General features: G+C 46.7%; 1 protein-coding gene across 1 annotated transcript in view; it reads left to right on the top strand.

The window, feature by feature from the left end:
- Positions 1 to 550: 550 nt before the first annotated feature.
- LOC147888180 (zinc finger (Ran-binding) family protein) overlaps positions 551 to 16,056 on the top strand; it is a 35,215-nt gene continuing 19,709 nt past the window's right edge. The window contains exon 1 of the mRNA XM_087393813.1: positions 551 to 765. The gene's annotated coding sequence lies outside the window, so the exon portion shown is untranslated. The remainder of the gene's footprint in view (positions 766 to 16,056) is intronic.

The raw sequence follows: 16,056 nt of genomic DNA on the forward strand, positions 1-16,056 counted from the left end.
GGTCATGTGCTGATTCTTTTAGTAATTTAGTCTCTAGTTCTAAAATAAAGGAAAGTGTCATGTGCCAAATGTAAACTACTAAGTGCTGAATGCAATGTGCCATGTATGCTTGTAATGTAAAGTGCTATATGCCAATTGCAAAGTGCTATGCACTTAATGCAATGTCTTATAACTCCAGGAAAGCAATGGGCAATCAAGTACAAATGGACCTTTTCCAAAGTTCCTTTTTAACCTCAATGTTAAAAATGCCTAATTGCATGTACGTTTCTTTAGGAAACGCTCCCTTCTTTTCCAACATAGCTGCCTGCTCAGATCTAGTTTGCATTTTCTTAAATTAAAACATCCTGTACCATTTCGCACATTTCAGAATGCCCTTTTATGCAAATCTCTTGCTCTCTCTCTTTTCCCCACATAATTTCCCTCTTAATAAATGCCCACAAGCATTCATGCCCTTGGTTATTGCTTCCACTAGATGTTTTTAAAATTTAGCATTAGATTAAAGTGTTGAGTTGAATGAAAAGAGGGCAAAGGTGATTTAGAATGAAGAATCAGTCAGTGGCTAGTTTTGGAGAAGAGTTGTTCATTTATCGATCTCTAAAAGTGAAAGGATACATTCACAAGCATGGTCCTTATAGACTCGAATTCCCAAAAAAAACTACCTTGGAAATGGCTTTACCGTAGTTAATGAGAGACTTTGCTGTCTTTTAGGGCTGGCTTCCCTCCAGACTTTTCGAATCCATTTGCTGCAGCAACAGTAGCATCCAGGTATGCCCTCCTTTCTCTGCCTCGATGTGTCCCTACTTCTCTGCTTCCGTAACAAATTCATTCCATCTACCTTGGCGCTGGAGAATTAGGATCCTCTTTGTTCTGTCCGAGCATTTACTTGACCTCGCAGTCGCGTGAATTTGCTATATATAGGAGAACGCAGAGTGGAACGACTGCACGGTATTGTAAGCGCAGCTAGGAATATTCCTCTCTTTCAATACACGCGTAATGATAGTCTCTTAATGTAGGCATAACTTCTTGTCAAATGTGGGTATGTTTTCCAGTGGGAACTTGAACCTGCTGTAAGTGCTTCTGTTGGTTGTGGCTGTGTTTTCTGAAGCTCTCACCGTGCGGTTCATGGTTCCAGTGCATATAGGCGTCCCTGTCTCCCTTGTCAAAGATCTTTATCTGCGCTTACGTTTTCTTTGTCTTGATTTGGAAACATATTACACTCTTGATATTTGAAGTGCTAGGTGTATTGGTAGTTGGGTAGTGCGTGTATTAGTCTGTGTGGGCTGTTTGTCTGTAGAGACTATTCGGTGTGTGCTGTTCTCATGTTATCCTCACCCTCCTCTTGGTAGAAAGAGGCCATGCTCCAGAATCAATTGCTCACCATGATAATGGGAAAGGAGAGTTAGCTCGTGATTTCCTTGATTCTCAGGGATTAACTTGTAATAGTTGGTCATAAGGTAAGATAGCAAGTAGTTGACCATGCTTCTAGTCAACAAGCCTTCCAAGGATGTACCGAGTTTGGTGGCAATTCTCATTGTTGGAGAGTAGGCAAGGCCGATCACGTTCGAAGAATTGGGCTCGCTATTGTTTAGGAAGAGGAAATGAAGCTGTACGGTGGAAGTCAAAGTAGCTTTGATAAGGCTTTCATGGCGAAAAACAAGAATGGAAAAAGAAATCCACAGAATGCCAAGTATTCAAAAAATGTTGGGATGTTGATGATGGGGAAAGTGAGAAGAAGAGCAAGAAGAAGAAAAAGTGTTTTTGTTCTGACATGCTTGGATATTTTGCTAAAGCTTGTAAGAAGAGAAGAAGAGCAAGAAGAAGAAAAAGTGTTTCTGTTCTGACATGTTTGGACATTTTGCTAAAGCTTGTAAGAAGAAGAAGTTGACCAAGCAAAGGAGGAGGACTAGTTTGACGTGGTAGTTTCTCTTTTCTGAGTGACGATTCCATGTTCCATTGAGATAGAGTTTTGTAGACCCAAGTGTGACGGTATACACGAGAGACCTTGAAAAGTAGAGCTAGACTTAGACTTCGTGACAGAGGATGGAAGCTGTTGCTCAATCTTGGCCACTCTAGTATCACCTGCAAAGATGGAGGAGGTCACCTAGAGACGGAGCTTGATGAGCTAGAAAAGTTGTTCACACAAAAGCATGGAAGATGAGGGTACTTTTGGCTTGCTCCAATTGCAAGCAATACCAGACTAAGTTTTTAGATTATGTATTCTCAATATACTTCATTGGAGTTTTCAATAGATTGCTATGGGATGGAGCTTGAATGAAGAACTTTTTGATTAGCCTTCTCCTTTAGTGCTAGCCTTCGTCATGGCTGAGTTTGCCCTTCACCTTAGGAGTGCCGACAGAAACTCGATACGAAGACTTTGTATAAATGGATGCTCAAGTTTGTGTGGGTGTGTGTGGATTTGTATGTGTGTGAGCATATTTTTATACTATGGTCTACACCTACTGTTGGGCGCTAATGACGTCAGTGGGGATGTCATAGTAGCTAGTCCGTGCTATGCGTGATGGAGTTTATGGTTTTCAATCTTATGAGTGACTATTGTGAGATTGAAATTGCACTATGTTGTGTTCTTAGAAAGAAAGAAAGAAAGAAAGTCTATTAACATCCATTGGAGACCAAAAGGTCTATGGGACCGCAAGAAACCCTCTAGTACATCTGCTTTAGGGAGGGCACATGGCAGCTCCCAAGGAGTGCAAAAAGCAACCCTAATTATTTAGAGTACCTACATGATATTCTAGAAGAGTAAACAGCCATACATTAGTTTAAGACTGAGAGTCTTTTGGTTTTAATTTAAACTCTTTGATTAGTGCTACACCTTCATGGTAAATTGCCAATTTTCCATCTTTTTTGGCAGCCCTAACTTTAGAGGATGAGTTTGGGAATATTCTTGAATTCATCTAGGTATATGCTTTTGCCGTAGTAGCGGACATGCAAATTTCACCTTATAATGTTTTTGTCAAAGTTGCGGCTTGTTGGTATTGCGATAATTCTTTCTATCCTAAATGGTGCGTTGCCCTATCAGCTAGATTTAGATGCTCGTTTGGGAGAGACTAAAATGAAATCGTTTAGACTTCACGAGTAGTTGTAGCTTGAATGAAGAGATTTTAGACTACTTTTTGATTAGCCTTCTCCTTTAGTGCTAGCCTTCGTCATGGCTGAGTTTGCCCTTCACCTCATAAAAGAGTATACAAGAAAGCCGCAGCTATAGTATATAGAGACAGTGAAAATATGGTTAGGAGAGGCATGCATCCATCCATATACACTGCTCAAAATCTATGTGATCCTCGGCGATCAATAGTCAAGATGCATCAATATCATGAAGTCTCACAGCAGAAATACTGTCAGCTCAGTATCTCGGATGAAACATACAGTGTCATCAAGTGACCTCATGAAATCACGGTGAGCCCGTCTGTACCGAGGGAGTGGAGGTGCTACTCCCCTCTGTAATGCTCCAGATGCTCGCTCCACTGAACTACCTGTAGGAGCTTGGACTGCAGTTGGCTCTGACTGGAAAGCATCAAGGTAAAGCTGCAATATCCCAGGTGAATTTGCCAGTTCACCTTCCTCCATCCATTTCGCATCAAGTGATGGGTAATTTTGAAATTTTACCAAGTAGCGACGGATAACTTTACCCTTGAGCTTTCTATCTCTGTGTGCCAGAATCTGCTCTGGGACCAGAAGTTCATCTTGTTCTTCCACTTCAGGCTGCACCTCATCAGGTAAATCCTCGGGAATATCTCCATGATATTGCTTTATTAAGCTCACATGAAAGGCATTATGTATCTTCCAATGCGGAGGCAACGTCAGCCTGTAAGCTACCTCGTTTATCTTTTCAAAAACCTGGAAAGGACCATAGTAACGCATGTTCAGCTTTGTGTACAACCTTTCCTTGCCTTTCTTATTTTTCAGCCTTGCCTTCTGAAAACGCAGCAAGACCCAATCACCTTTTGTGAATACCAATTCCCTGCGGTGCTTATCTGCTGCTCTTTTCTGCTTGTTCAAACTTCTTTGCAAGGCATATTTGATCTTCTTGTAAGCCTCTTCAAGGCTTTCCACAAAACGATCAGCTTCGAAGATTTTCTCTTTTGTATGCAAAATGGGAGGTATCTTCCTGGCACCTTCCACTATTTCAAAAGGTGCTTTACCTGTGGATGTGTGCACTGTATTATTGTAAGCATATTCTAGCAAAGGCAAATAATGCTCCCATTTGCTTTTGTGGTCTGAGACATAGCATTTAAACATATCCAAGATGGTAGAGTTTTCTTGCTCCGATTGTCCATCAGACTGAGGGTGAAAAGATGACGAAAAATTCAGCGTAGTGCCCATATTTTCAAACAGCCCTCTCCAAAAGAGGCTGGTCATCCTCGGATCTCTATCACTGATTATGGATTCAGGCATCCCATGATACTTGAAGACATGCTGCAGAAACAATTTGGCCATTTGATTTGCTGTAATTTTCTTTTTTACTGGCACAAAGTGGGCTTGTTTGCTAAACCTGCAAATTATTGTCCACAATCCATCATGTCCAGTAGGAGTACGTGGAAGATAGAACACAAAATCCATAGCTATGCTTTGCCATGGTCTATCCGGAATCGGCAAAGGGTGTAACAACCCAGGTGCCTTCTGCCTGTCAAACTTTACTTTCTGACAAACCATGCATGTTCTCACATATTCTTCCGCATCTTTCCTCAAAGATGGCCAATAAAAGTATTGCTCCATTGCTGTAATTGTTGCTGTAATTCCCCTATGTCTTGCATATGGAGGAGCATGACTTTCCATTATGATTTTCTGTCGCATCTGATCAGTGACACAGAGTCGTCCATGCGTCAAAATGAAACCCTCTTTCAACATATAGTGATCATGCCTTTGACCATCAGAAAGCTGATCATAAATAGTTGAAAAATCAGCATCATTAACATATTGATCTTTCATCACATCTAACACATTGTTGTAAGCAATGCTCACTGCTGAAACACTGGGTTTCTTGGAGATTGCTTCAGGCTGTGGTTTCTTGGAAAGTGCATCAGCCACGACATTTTTGTTACTCGGCACATGTACAATTTGAAAATGAAACATTGAGAGAAAGTTAGCCCATCTCATGTGCTTTTCAGATAATTTTCTCTGCATGAGAAAATATCTAAGTGATTGATGATCTGTCTGCACATAAAAATCAGCTCCAAGAAGGTAATGTTTCCATGTGGTCAAAGCATGTATCACTGCTAACATTTCCTTCTCGTATGTCTGTAAATACAGTTCAGCATCTTTGAGAACTCTACTCTCATATGCAACCACTCTGCCATCTTGCATCCTGCATTGTGATATCCCTGGATATGCATTCTCAACTTGCCAATGATAGGAGTGACAGGTGTGTTGAGTTCAGGGTTGGCCATATCACACATGCCGGTTTAAAGAAATCTTCTTGTTTCTCATCTGCACATCAGCCCCCACCCTGTACATCCAAGGCATCCCAAGCAAAGCATCACACTCTGGCAAAGGCATAATGTAAAAGTCCTCTGCATTGTGATATCCCTGGATATGCATTCTCAACTTGCCAATGATAGGAGTGACATGTGTGTTGAGTTCAGGGTTGGCCATATCACACATGCCGGATGGCCCCATTTCCTCAGGCTTGATGCCAAGCCTTCTTGCCATATTAGGAGTTATGAAATTCGCCTTTGCCCCTGAATCAAAGAAAAACAAACAAATCTGATTTCTGGTTTTTCCCCATGCTCTGCACATCTCAGTCTTTTTCATTTCCTCTTCATCATGTGCATGTGGCAAACTCTCAATCACATTTCGAAGACGTCATGCGGAGGGTTTAGGCCTTTTGCCCTTCCGATCATATCATCATATGACCTGTCTCGTTTCTTGGATGGGCAATCATAAGAGCGGTGTCCCTCTCCTTTGCATATAAAACATTTGTTTTGCTCCATGAGTGACTTTTTCTCTTCATTAGATAACTTGGTACGGGGCTGTTAATTAGGCTGTCCATGCCTTTGACCAGCTTTGAATTGGGCTTTTCCTCCCTTTTGAAACGGTCGTTTTCCATAATGGTGTTGGGCAGCCCGTTTGTTGTCTTCTTTCTTGCTGTCCATAAAGCCCAAATTCTTCTCTTGCATCCATGCATATGCTGTCCTTGCATTCTCAATTAATTGAGTCATAGAACCCACCTTGGTTTTGATGCAATAATCATGTAGCTCACTAGGCAATCCACAACAATACCTCTCTATTTGCTCTTTCAAAGAAACATGCCTGTAAGAGCTCAATGGCAGCAAAACATCCCAAAACCTCTTGGTGTAATCATCAAGATTCTTGCAAAGTTTGTATGACAAGTCATGCCAGTGTGAAAGTACTTCAACTTCAAAAGTTGGAGTAAGCCAAGTAGAAGAGAACACTTGCATAAATTCCAGCCAAGTAGCAGGTGCATCTCCATGAAGCATAAGGTTGGTGTACCACTTAAGTGCATTGCCTTTCAAAAATGTGGCGACCTTCCTCATCTTGGATGCTTCTGTAAACAAACCCCCAAGAAATGCAGCATCAAACTGTTGAAGGAATGTGAGGGCTTTGTACTTGTACTCCATTATATGTATCAAACCTGACATGAGAACCACCATCCTTAAATTCTTTATATACATTTGATATTGGCTGTCCCAAAGATGGCTGTATATTTGCAGCATTCCCTTCACTAGGGAGAGCCATGCTTGGCTGAACATTAGGCATGGGAGCATATGTTGTGGCTTGCATGCTTGGCTGCATTCCCACATTGTCATACATGGCTTGCTTTCTATGCCCAATTGGCGGTGTAATCAACATAGCATCAAAGATAGAATCTGTACCAAAATATTCAGGTTGCTGCCTCAAATATGGCTGAGGTGGTTGAGCCACATTTATGGACTGCACATTATTATTTTGAGGAGTAGAAGTACCCAAACCAAAGCCTTGTGCTGGCTGCTCATACTGTTGCACTGGCTGTACTTTTTGTACCTCTTTCTCAAGTGCTCTTTTGGGTGATTCCTCTCTCTTGGAAGTCACTTTCTGAGTCATTTTTGATGGCTGTTCCTCATGGGAAACTGATGCATGAGTGTGCGGTCCGCCATGAGAAGCTGATGCATGTGTGTACTCACTCTTTCCGTGCTTGTGCTTTCTTGATTTCTTCTTCTTCTTGGCATTTGTTTGCACAATCTGAGCCAAATTTTGAGCCAGCTGAGTCAAAGCAGTCATTGCACTTGCAAGCTGTGCATTCAAAATAGTAGCATCATCTGACTCACTACTAGAACTAGTATCACCGTTGAGCTCAGTTGTAGCTTCATGTGTGGCCTGCTCAAAAGGCATTTGTTGTGCTCCCTGCAGCTGTACACTAGCTGGATCATTAAGGCTTTCCTGCCTTCTCCTTTGAGGAGTTGTGGAGCTCTCTTGCACATGGGTACTCACCATGTTTATGGTTGTAATATTCAGTTGTCAAAAAGTGCAGCAAAGATATCCTTCCACCAAACTACCGAGGCCCACCTCTTGAGAAAGAGTGTGTGGTATCCCGACAATGGAACCAATGATACCGGCCTCTAATCACTCTGAGGGCAGTGGAACTAAACCTTTAATCACTTCAGCACTTATTTACAGCTTACAAAGCATATATCACAACCATTAACCATTGCATGATCACCATTTGGCATTGACCCATTTGTTCACAAACAAAACCACTGAAAAAGGGATGGAGGCTAGAATGCCCCTGCTCAACAAACATAGACAAGTGCACCCAATTGGCCCCAAACACCCTGGTGCCCCTTTCGGTATTTCTTTATATTTCACAGTGAAATGATTACAAGTTGCATCTGGGAGACCTTCCCTGCAACTGAGCACGCAGCCCCAATTCACTAAGCCTTTGCAAGGCTTTCAAGCATAGAACACCATCACATTAGTGCACTTAACCCATAGGCTCAATCCAAAGGCATTCTCTTTTCCGAGTGCAATTCCATTGGCTGTCCAGATGCAATCACACTGCACCCCAGCTGCACTCTCTTTGAGTGGTTTCCAGATGGCACTCACAAAGCTTTTCAAAGCTCCAAAATAAAATCAGCAAAGTACCCAATCAAAGAATGACTCATGTAGCACTGCCTGGGCACGTGTGAGCCAAGAAAGGGGCGGCTCACGAGGCCAACCAATAGCTTATGGCAAAAAGAAATTGCAGCAGCAAAATCACAACTCACCAAGCCCTGAAAACTCGAACCAAGTCCTCAATCGCCAAGAGGACATAGTAGCCAATGCCCAATTGCATTCTCAGCCAAAGAGGAGTGCAAAGGCATGAAGAAAGAGCATTTACAAGAGCCGACCAGCAAGAATTCCACTGAAAAATGCGAAAAGAAGCACGTCTGTCGCGAAGAAGTGGGAGTTCTTAGGCTCAAAAGAAGCGTGCTTCAGAGAGGAATGCATTGAGAAGGTTTTGGAGAAGTTTCATCATTGGAAAGTCCTCCAAAACTGAGAAAAACCAGTCAATCAGCGCGTGGGACCACTCGAAATTCAACAAAAAGCTGTAGCTTTGCAAGAGGAGAGGCCCAGGAGGCGATAGAAGCAAAAAGGTCCAAAAAAAGCCACTTTTGCAAATTCGACCAGCAAAAGAAGTGCTCAACTCTGCCCGTTCTACCAAACGCACGGAGGGAAAAGCATATCACTACGAAGGGGAGGCAGAGGGGAAGCCATCGGGCCAAATGGAAGTCGAGGAATCCAAACGGGTGAGGAGTTATGAAGAAAAACGGAATTCAGCTGAAGCCTTACATACAAACATAGGAGAATATCTCATTGAGGAGGCTTTTCATGCTTGCTGCAAGATTATCCTGGAGATTAGTGACAGACTTCGACGAGTTTGAGTGGTGAGCTGATGATGGGGCTTCTCCAAGTAGATCTAGTTGCATGATGTAGGTTGTGATTCTCTCAGAGGCCTATAGGTGGAGACTTGCGATTTGAAAGATCAAGGGAGGTCAATTGTGTTTGTGGAAGACCAGTACTCTAGAGACTATTGAAGGGAGTATTAGTAGTGGGGATCGATGTGGAGTAGCCACATGGATCTCGCTCTAAAGGGAATCAATGTACAGTCCAAATACGATTGGCGATAAAGGATAACCTTGTTGGATAGGCACCCATAGAGTCTTGTGATTGCCCAGAGACTCATCAGAGTTTGGAACACCCACTACCACTAGTTTGTGGATATACGTGGGGGTCAGCATATTAAGATGAGACTACAGAGGTTTGGCAAACATGGGGATCTGGCAGGCTTGTAGTTAATACTGACCTCATTGGGATGATCCCAATGGAGAGACGTGACCCACATACCAGATTCCTAGCACACCTCAGCGATACCTTTTCATTGCAGTTTGCCACATCTCTTGAGATACCTCACATTTCGTCGGAGAACTTTGAGAGGAGCGTGAGACCTCGCGAATATGTAAGCATGTAACAAGATATCATGGACTTTTCTGTTGAGACTGCCATCTCCAGGGTAGACTGGCCAACCAGCTCCCACGCAGCAGGGGGGCCAGAGGGGGTAGGCTGGCCGACCAGGTCCTGGCTGACCAGCCTCTGGCCGACCAGCTGGTCGGCCCAGTTGGCTGACCGACCAGGCTGGTCGGCCTAGGCTAACTGATCGACCCTCCTGGCCTTCCCTATATAAGGGCCCTCCCCCCTTCCTCATTTCATCTACTCCCTCCAGCAGCTCCTCAAGGCTCCAGTCTTCAAGCTTGCTCCTGGCCGTCCCTATCTGAGCCTCCCTCAGCTGCCCTGTTGGCTGCCCACGCTCCCTCAGCAGATCCCTCCTCTTTCCGGGCTCCTGCCTCCTCGCTCCAGGCTTCTTCAGTCCCCTTGTTCCAAGGTTCCTGCCTCTTCACCCCAGGCTCCTTCAGCCTCCTCATTTCTAGGCTCCTGCCTCCTCGATTCAGGCTCCTCTAGCCTCCTCGCTCCCAGGCCCCTGCCTCCTCGCTTCAGGCTCCTCAAGCCTCCGTGCTCTCAGGCTGCAGCCTCCTTGTGCCCTTTCCTCTGCTTCAGTTCAGCCCCTTCTGCAGCCTCCTTGTGCCCCCTTCCTCTGCTTCAGTGCAGCCCCTTCTGCAGCTCCTGTTTCTCATCCTGTTCAGGATACTTTGTATTTCAGTTGCTGCCCTGGTTTATGGGCTGAGTTACAGCAGATCTGTTTGTGGCACATCTTGTTGTCTCGAGTGTTCTCTGTGTGGTTCTGTAGCTTCAGTTTGTTTGCATCTTCCGCTGCCATTTTAATATGGTATCAGAGCACCAGAATACTCTCTGATCTTGGCGCTCCTGTATTGATGAAGTTGAAGAAGCTTGTCGGCAACTCTCTTTCCCGCTGACTACAGGGCTCTCTTCTTCCCCTATATATATTTTTTTGCTGCCTGTTGGCAGCCCCGTTCTAGATTTCGATCTGCTCACCAGCCCCGTTCTCTTCAGCCCTTGGTTGCTGTCCACTCCCTGGTTTCAGTCATGGCTGATGAAACAAAGGATTCTGCTCCGGATCTTCGCGTTCCCCCTATGTCCAGTTTCTTTCAAGAGTCTGACAAGCCTGCACGCATCCCCACTCTTCCTACATTTCCAGATGCTCGGCAGTTAGATGGGACCAACTATTCCCTTTGGAAAATTTAGATGGCGTCTGTATTGGAATCTTATGATCTTGCCGAGTTTGTTGATCCCGGGATCCCTCGTCCGTCTCCTGAGGAGGATCCACATGCTTCTCTTATCTGGGACAAATTGAATGCTCGTGTACGCTCGTTCATCTTTCTCAATTGTCAACCAGGGGTTCTCAATCATATCAAGCACCTTACTTCTGCACGTGCTATTTGGGAATTCCTTGATGGCATGTACCTTCGCGTCACTCCCATGAAACGTATCTCCTTGGAAGTTCAGCTTCGCCGCCTCGATCCGGCTACTTCCCCTTCCATACGGGACCACATCAATAAAATGCAGAGCATGCATCAGGACATCCTCCATGCAGGCAAGGCTATCTCCTCCGAAGATATGGCTATTACTCTCTTATCTCATGTTTTTACTGTAAGTCGATATGCAGCATTCTATTCTTCTCTTATTACCTCTGGCCGCCTCAGCACCATCACTTGGGAGGAACTTGTCCCCATGATGATGGATCAGGAGGAACAGTTCATTAAAACCTCTGATGGTTCTTCTGAGGCTCTTGTGGCCCACCGTCCCAAACCTCGATCCAAGAATGCCCCGTCCTCTGCCACTAACTCATCTTCTTCAGATCCCTCCAGTGACCGTCCTGCTCCCAAAGGTAATTGCAATCACTGTGGCACTCCTGGCCATTATTGGCGCAATTGTCCCTACCGCAAACACAAACGAGCTGACGCACCCATGGCCGCTGCGGCTGATGCTTCCCTTACCCCCACTCCTGCATTTGTTCACCTTGAGCTCTTGAATTCGGGACCCCTTCCTGCAGTAGAGTCATTGGCTCTCCATAGTTCTGATGCTCGTGAATGGATCGTTGATAGTGGGGCCTCTCGGCATATGACCCCCTCCTCCTCGCTGCTCCAGGATCTCACCCCTCATTCTGTTCGGGTCTGCATCGGCGACAAGCACTCTATTCCTGTTCATTCAGAGGGCTCTCTTGATATTATTCCTGATGGCAAAGGGGGTAAACACTCCTCTCGTGTTCTTTATGTTCCGTCTCTCGGCTTTCATCTCCTTTCGGTTCATCAGATTTGTCAAAACAATATGAAGGTTGAGTTTGAAGCGGCCTCTGTTACCATCCGCGATCGTGCTACCGGACAGCGGGTTTGGACCGGCCATTCTACTAATGGTATCTACAAGCTTGTCGCCCTTCCCTCCCTTACAGGCACCTCTCTTGGCGACCTTTGGCACTATCGGTTTGGTCATCTACACATTGATGCTCTCCATCGTGCTTTCCGTGATCAGCTTGTCATCGGCCTCCCTAACGTTGGCACTCGCCAAGGTCTCTGTCCCTCTTGTATATTGGGCAAACAACATCAAAGCCGTTCGCCCATCATGCCTCTCGCCGTGCCACCGTTCCGCTTGGTCTTGTTCACCTCGACCTATGTGGCCCTATGCAGATTATGTCACTGGGGGGAGCCTCGTACTACATGCTCCTGGTTGATGACTTCAGTCGCTATTCTTGGATCTATTTTCTTTCCCACAAGGATCTGGCTTTCAGTCGTTTCTAGACCTGGCTGACCCTGGTCGAAAAAGAATCCAACCACTCGCTCAAAATTCTTCGTGCTGATAAGGGTGGTGAGTTCACCTCTCTCGAGTTTGATCGGTTCTTGAGTAGTCATGGTGTCAAACGGGAATTTGCCAACACAGGTACCCCTTCTGATAATGGCGTGGTTGAACGTAAACATCGTACCGGCGTGGAAATGGCTTGGACCATGCTGACTCACAGTCAACTCCCTCAGTCCCTCTGGGCCGAGGCCATGATGACCGCGATCCATACTCTTAACCGCTCTCCGACATCAGCAGTTCCAGGCATGACCCCTTATCAGGCTTACTATGGATCTAAGCCCGATGTTTCCCATTTTCGGGTATTTGGCTGTGATGCTTATGTTCATATTCCTAAATCCGATCGTGGAAAGCTTGATCCTAAGTCCCACAAGCTCTTGTTCGTAGGCTACAACTCCGTCTCCACTGGATATCGCCTATATGATCCTCGCCGCCGCATTATCTCCGTGAGCAGGGATGTCCTTTTCGACGAGCAGGTCCTTCCGCCATCCTCCAACTCTCCTCCTGTTCTTGGAGATCCGTTCGATGCCCCGGAGCCCTCGATCCCTCCACCTGCCTCGTCTCCCGTTACATCACCTCCTATTCTCTCTCCTCCGCCTCCTTCTCCGGCTCCACCCTTGTCTGCTCCTCCTTTGGAACCCCGCTCGGTACGTGTTCCGCGATGGCTCATTGATACTCTTCGCTCCTCCGGTCTTGAGGACCCCTACTCCGAACCACACCCTGATGATGGGCCTCGTCGCTCTCATCGCCACTCCCCACCGTCCTCTTCTGATCCCCTCCATGTCAATTACGCCCTTATGTCTCGCATCCTCGCCACTCGCGAGCCCACTACCGTTCCTCAGGCTCTGGCCCAGCCTCATTGGAAACAGGCTATGGAAGCGGAAATTCATGCTCTTCTTCGGAACCATACCTGGGACCTTGTTCCTCGTCCCTCACACCATTTCGTAATCTGTGTTCGGTGGATATTCAAAACAAAGTACGCCTCTGATGGTTCTGTCGACAAGTATAAAGCTCGGCTGGTGGCTAAAGGCTATGCCCAACGACCCGGCATCGACTATGGGGAGACCTTTGCACCTACCACCCGGATGAGCACCATCCGAACGATCCTTGCTCTTGCAGCCCACCACCAGTGGCCCATTTTTCAAATGGACGTCAAATCTGCGTTTTTGAATGGTGATCTTCAAAAGAGGTATATGTGGATCAGCCACCCGGCTTCATTAATTCTCGTTCTCCTTCCATGGTCTGTCGCCTTCGCAAAGCCCTCCATGGTCTGAATCAGTGTATTGATACCTTCTTCTGCCGCCAAGGGCTTCATCGCTCTCTGGCTGATCCCAATCTTTATCTCTTTCATGAAGGACAGCTTCATACCTTCATCATTCTTTATGTGGATGATCTAATCCTTACTGGGAGTCATACCAATCATATCCTTGCCATTAAAGTTGCTCTTCAAACTGAATTTGAGATGACGGATATGGGCCGCCTCCATTTTTTCTTGGGTCTTGAGATTTGGCAAACCAAGAGGGGGTATTTTGTCTCTCAGCAGTGCTATGTTCACGAGCTCCTCGAAACTTTCCACATGGCTGACTGTCGGCCCATCACTTCTCCCATGGATCCCAACTCTAAACTCTCTGCTTCTGGGTCCACTGCTTATCCTGATGCCTCCCTCTATCGCCAGCTTGTTGGTTCTCTTATCTGGCTACTTAACACTCGACTGGATCTCGGCTTCTCTGTCGGCACCCTTAGTACCTTCATGCAAACCCCTTCGCTTTCTCATTGGCAGGCTGCTCGACGTCTCCTCCGCTATCTTCAGGGGACCTCTACTTTCGGGCTCCTATATACTGCCGGTGGTTCCTCTCCTTCCCCGCTTACTCTCCGAGGTTGGAGTGACTCTGATTGGGCTGGCGACCCCGATTCTCGCCGCTCTACCACGGGCTATGTTTTCTCCTTCGGCTCTGCGGCTATCTCCTGGTCCAGCAAACGCCAACCCACGATCGCCCTATCCTCCACCGAGGCTGAGTATCGTGCTATGTGTAGTGCCACCTGTGAGGCTGTGTGGCTTCGGCGCCTTCTTCTCGATATTGTGGTTTTCAGCAACCCGCTCCTACCACACTTTTTTGTGACAATCAAAGCTGTATTGCCCTTGCTCGCAATCCGGTTTTCCATGCTCGGACAAAACACATCGAAATTCAGTACCACTACACGCGAGAGAAGGTTCTTGACGGTACCATTTTGCTCCTCTTCAGCACTACCGACAACGTCGCCGACATTTTTACCAAACCTGTTTCCTCTCCCCTTCTCCAGCGTCATGCCAGCTCTCTGGGTCTTGTGCCACACCTTGGAGCTGAGAGGGGGTGTTGAGACTGCCATCTCCAGGGTAGACTGGCCGACCAGCTCCCACGCAGCAGGGGGGCCAAAGGGGGTAGGCTGGCCGACCAGCCCCTGGCCGACCAGGTCCTGGCCGACCAGCCTCTGGCCGACCAGTTGGTCGGCCCAGTTGGCTGACCGACCAGGCTGGTCGGTCTAGGCTAACTGACCGACCCTCCTGGCCTTCCCTATATAAGGGCCCTCCCCCCTTCCTCATTTCATCTACTCCCTCCAGTAGCTCCTCAAGGCTCCAGTCTTCAAGCCTGCTCTTGGCCATCCCTATCTGAGCCTCCCTCAGCTGCCCTGTTGGCTGCCCACGCTCCCTCAGCAGATCCCTCCTCTTTCCGGGCTCCTGCCTCCTCGCTCCAGGCTTCTTCAGTCCCCTCGTTCCAAGGTTCCTGCCTCTTCACCCCAGGCTCCTTCAGCCTCCTCATTTCTAGGCTCCTGCCTCCTCGGTTCAGGCTCCTCTAGCCTCCTCGCTCCCAGGCCCCTGCCTCCTCGCTTCAGGCTCCTCAAGCCTCCGTGCTCTCAGGCTGCAGCCTCCTTGTGCCCTTTCCTCTGCTTCAGTTCAGCCCCTTCTGCAGCCTCCTTGTGCCCCCTTCCTCTGCTTCAGTGCAGCCCCTTCTGCAGCTCCTGTTTCTCATCCTGTTCAGGATACTTTGTATTTCAGTTGCTGCCCTGGTTTATGGGCTGAGTTACAGCAGATCTGTTTGTGGCACATCTTGTTGTCTCGAGTGTTCTCTGTGTGGTTCTGTAGCTTCAGTTTGTTTGCATCTTCCGCTGCCATTTTAATATTTTCAACCCGTGGGGAAGTTTGTTTTCTTGGGGACTTCAACACTAGGATTGCAGAGAATTGATCATTGAATTTCAGAATAAGCATATGCCGAGTCTTTGCAAATAGGCGAGTCCTAGGGACCTCATATGGGCACACTTTCATGGGTATGGGCAGGATACATGACCCGATTATCCACAATGGTTTGGACAGGTGGCCTTCTTACGAGGGCTTACATTCTTCCCTCATGGAGGAGGTTCTAGTTTAGTTCACGACCTCATGGGATCCCCTACCTTTTCTTCTCTCATTATTGACTTGTGCATCCTGTTGCTACCTCCCTCTCCGACCAAACCTACTTGTTCTTTAGCTTGTCCACCTCAAACCCTATACCTAGTGTATTCCCTCAACGCGCATCATCTGTTAGGATATCTTCTATCTACGCCGTTCGCCTCTCAACTTTGTTTGTTGAAACTTGATATGGATCCCCCCCCCCCGAAACCCAACACACACACCCCCCACTCCACCCCACCCCAACTAGAAGATAGAGCCGCTTTGATCACCTTCTCCTTTCACAATGTTGCTCTTCATTTTTTTAAGCCCACCTCCCATTGAATCAGTCCCTTGCAGTATTTGTTATGATGATGTCTTTAAGTCACTGCATT

Source organism: Dipteris shenzhenensis, chromosome 22, assembly GCF_047967505.1.
Source record: "Dipteris shenzhenensis isolate YYH24624 ecotype China chromosome 22, Dip_SZ_1.0, whole genome shotgun sequence".
NCBI classification, from domain to species: domain Eukaryota; kingdom Viridiplantae; phylum Streptophyta; class Polypodiopsida; order Gleicheniales; family Dipteridaceae; genus Dipteris; species Dipteris shenzhenensis.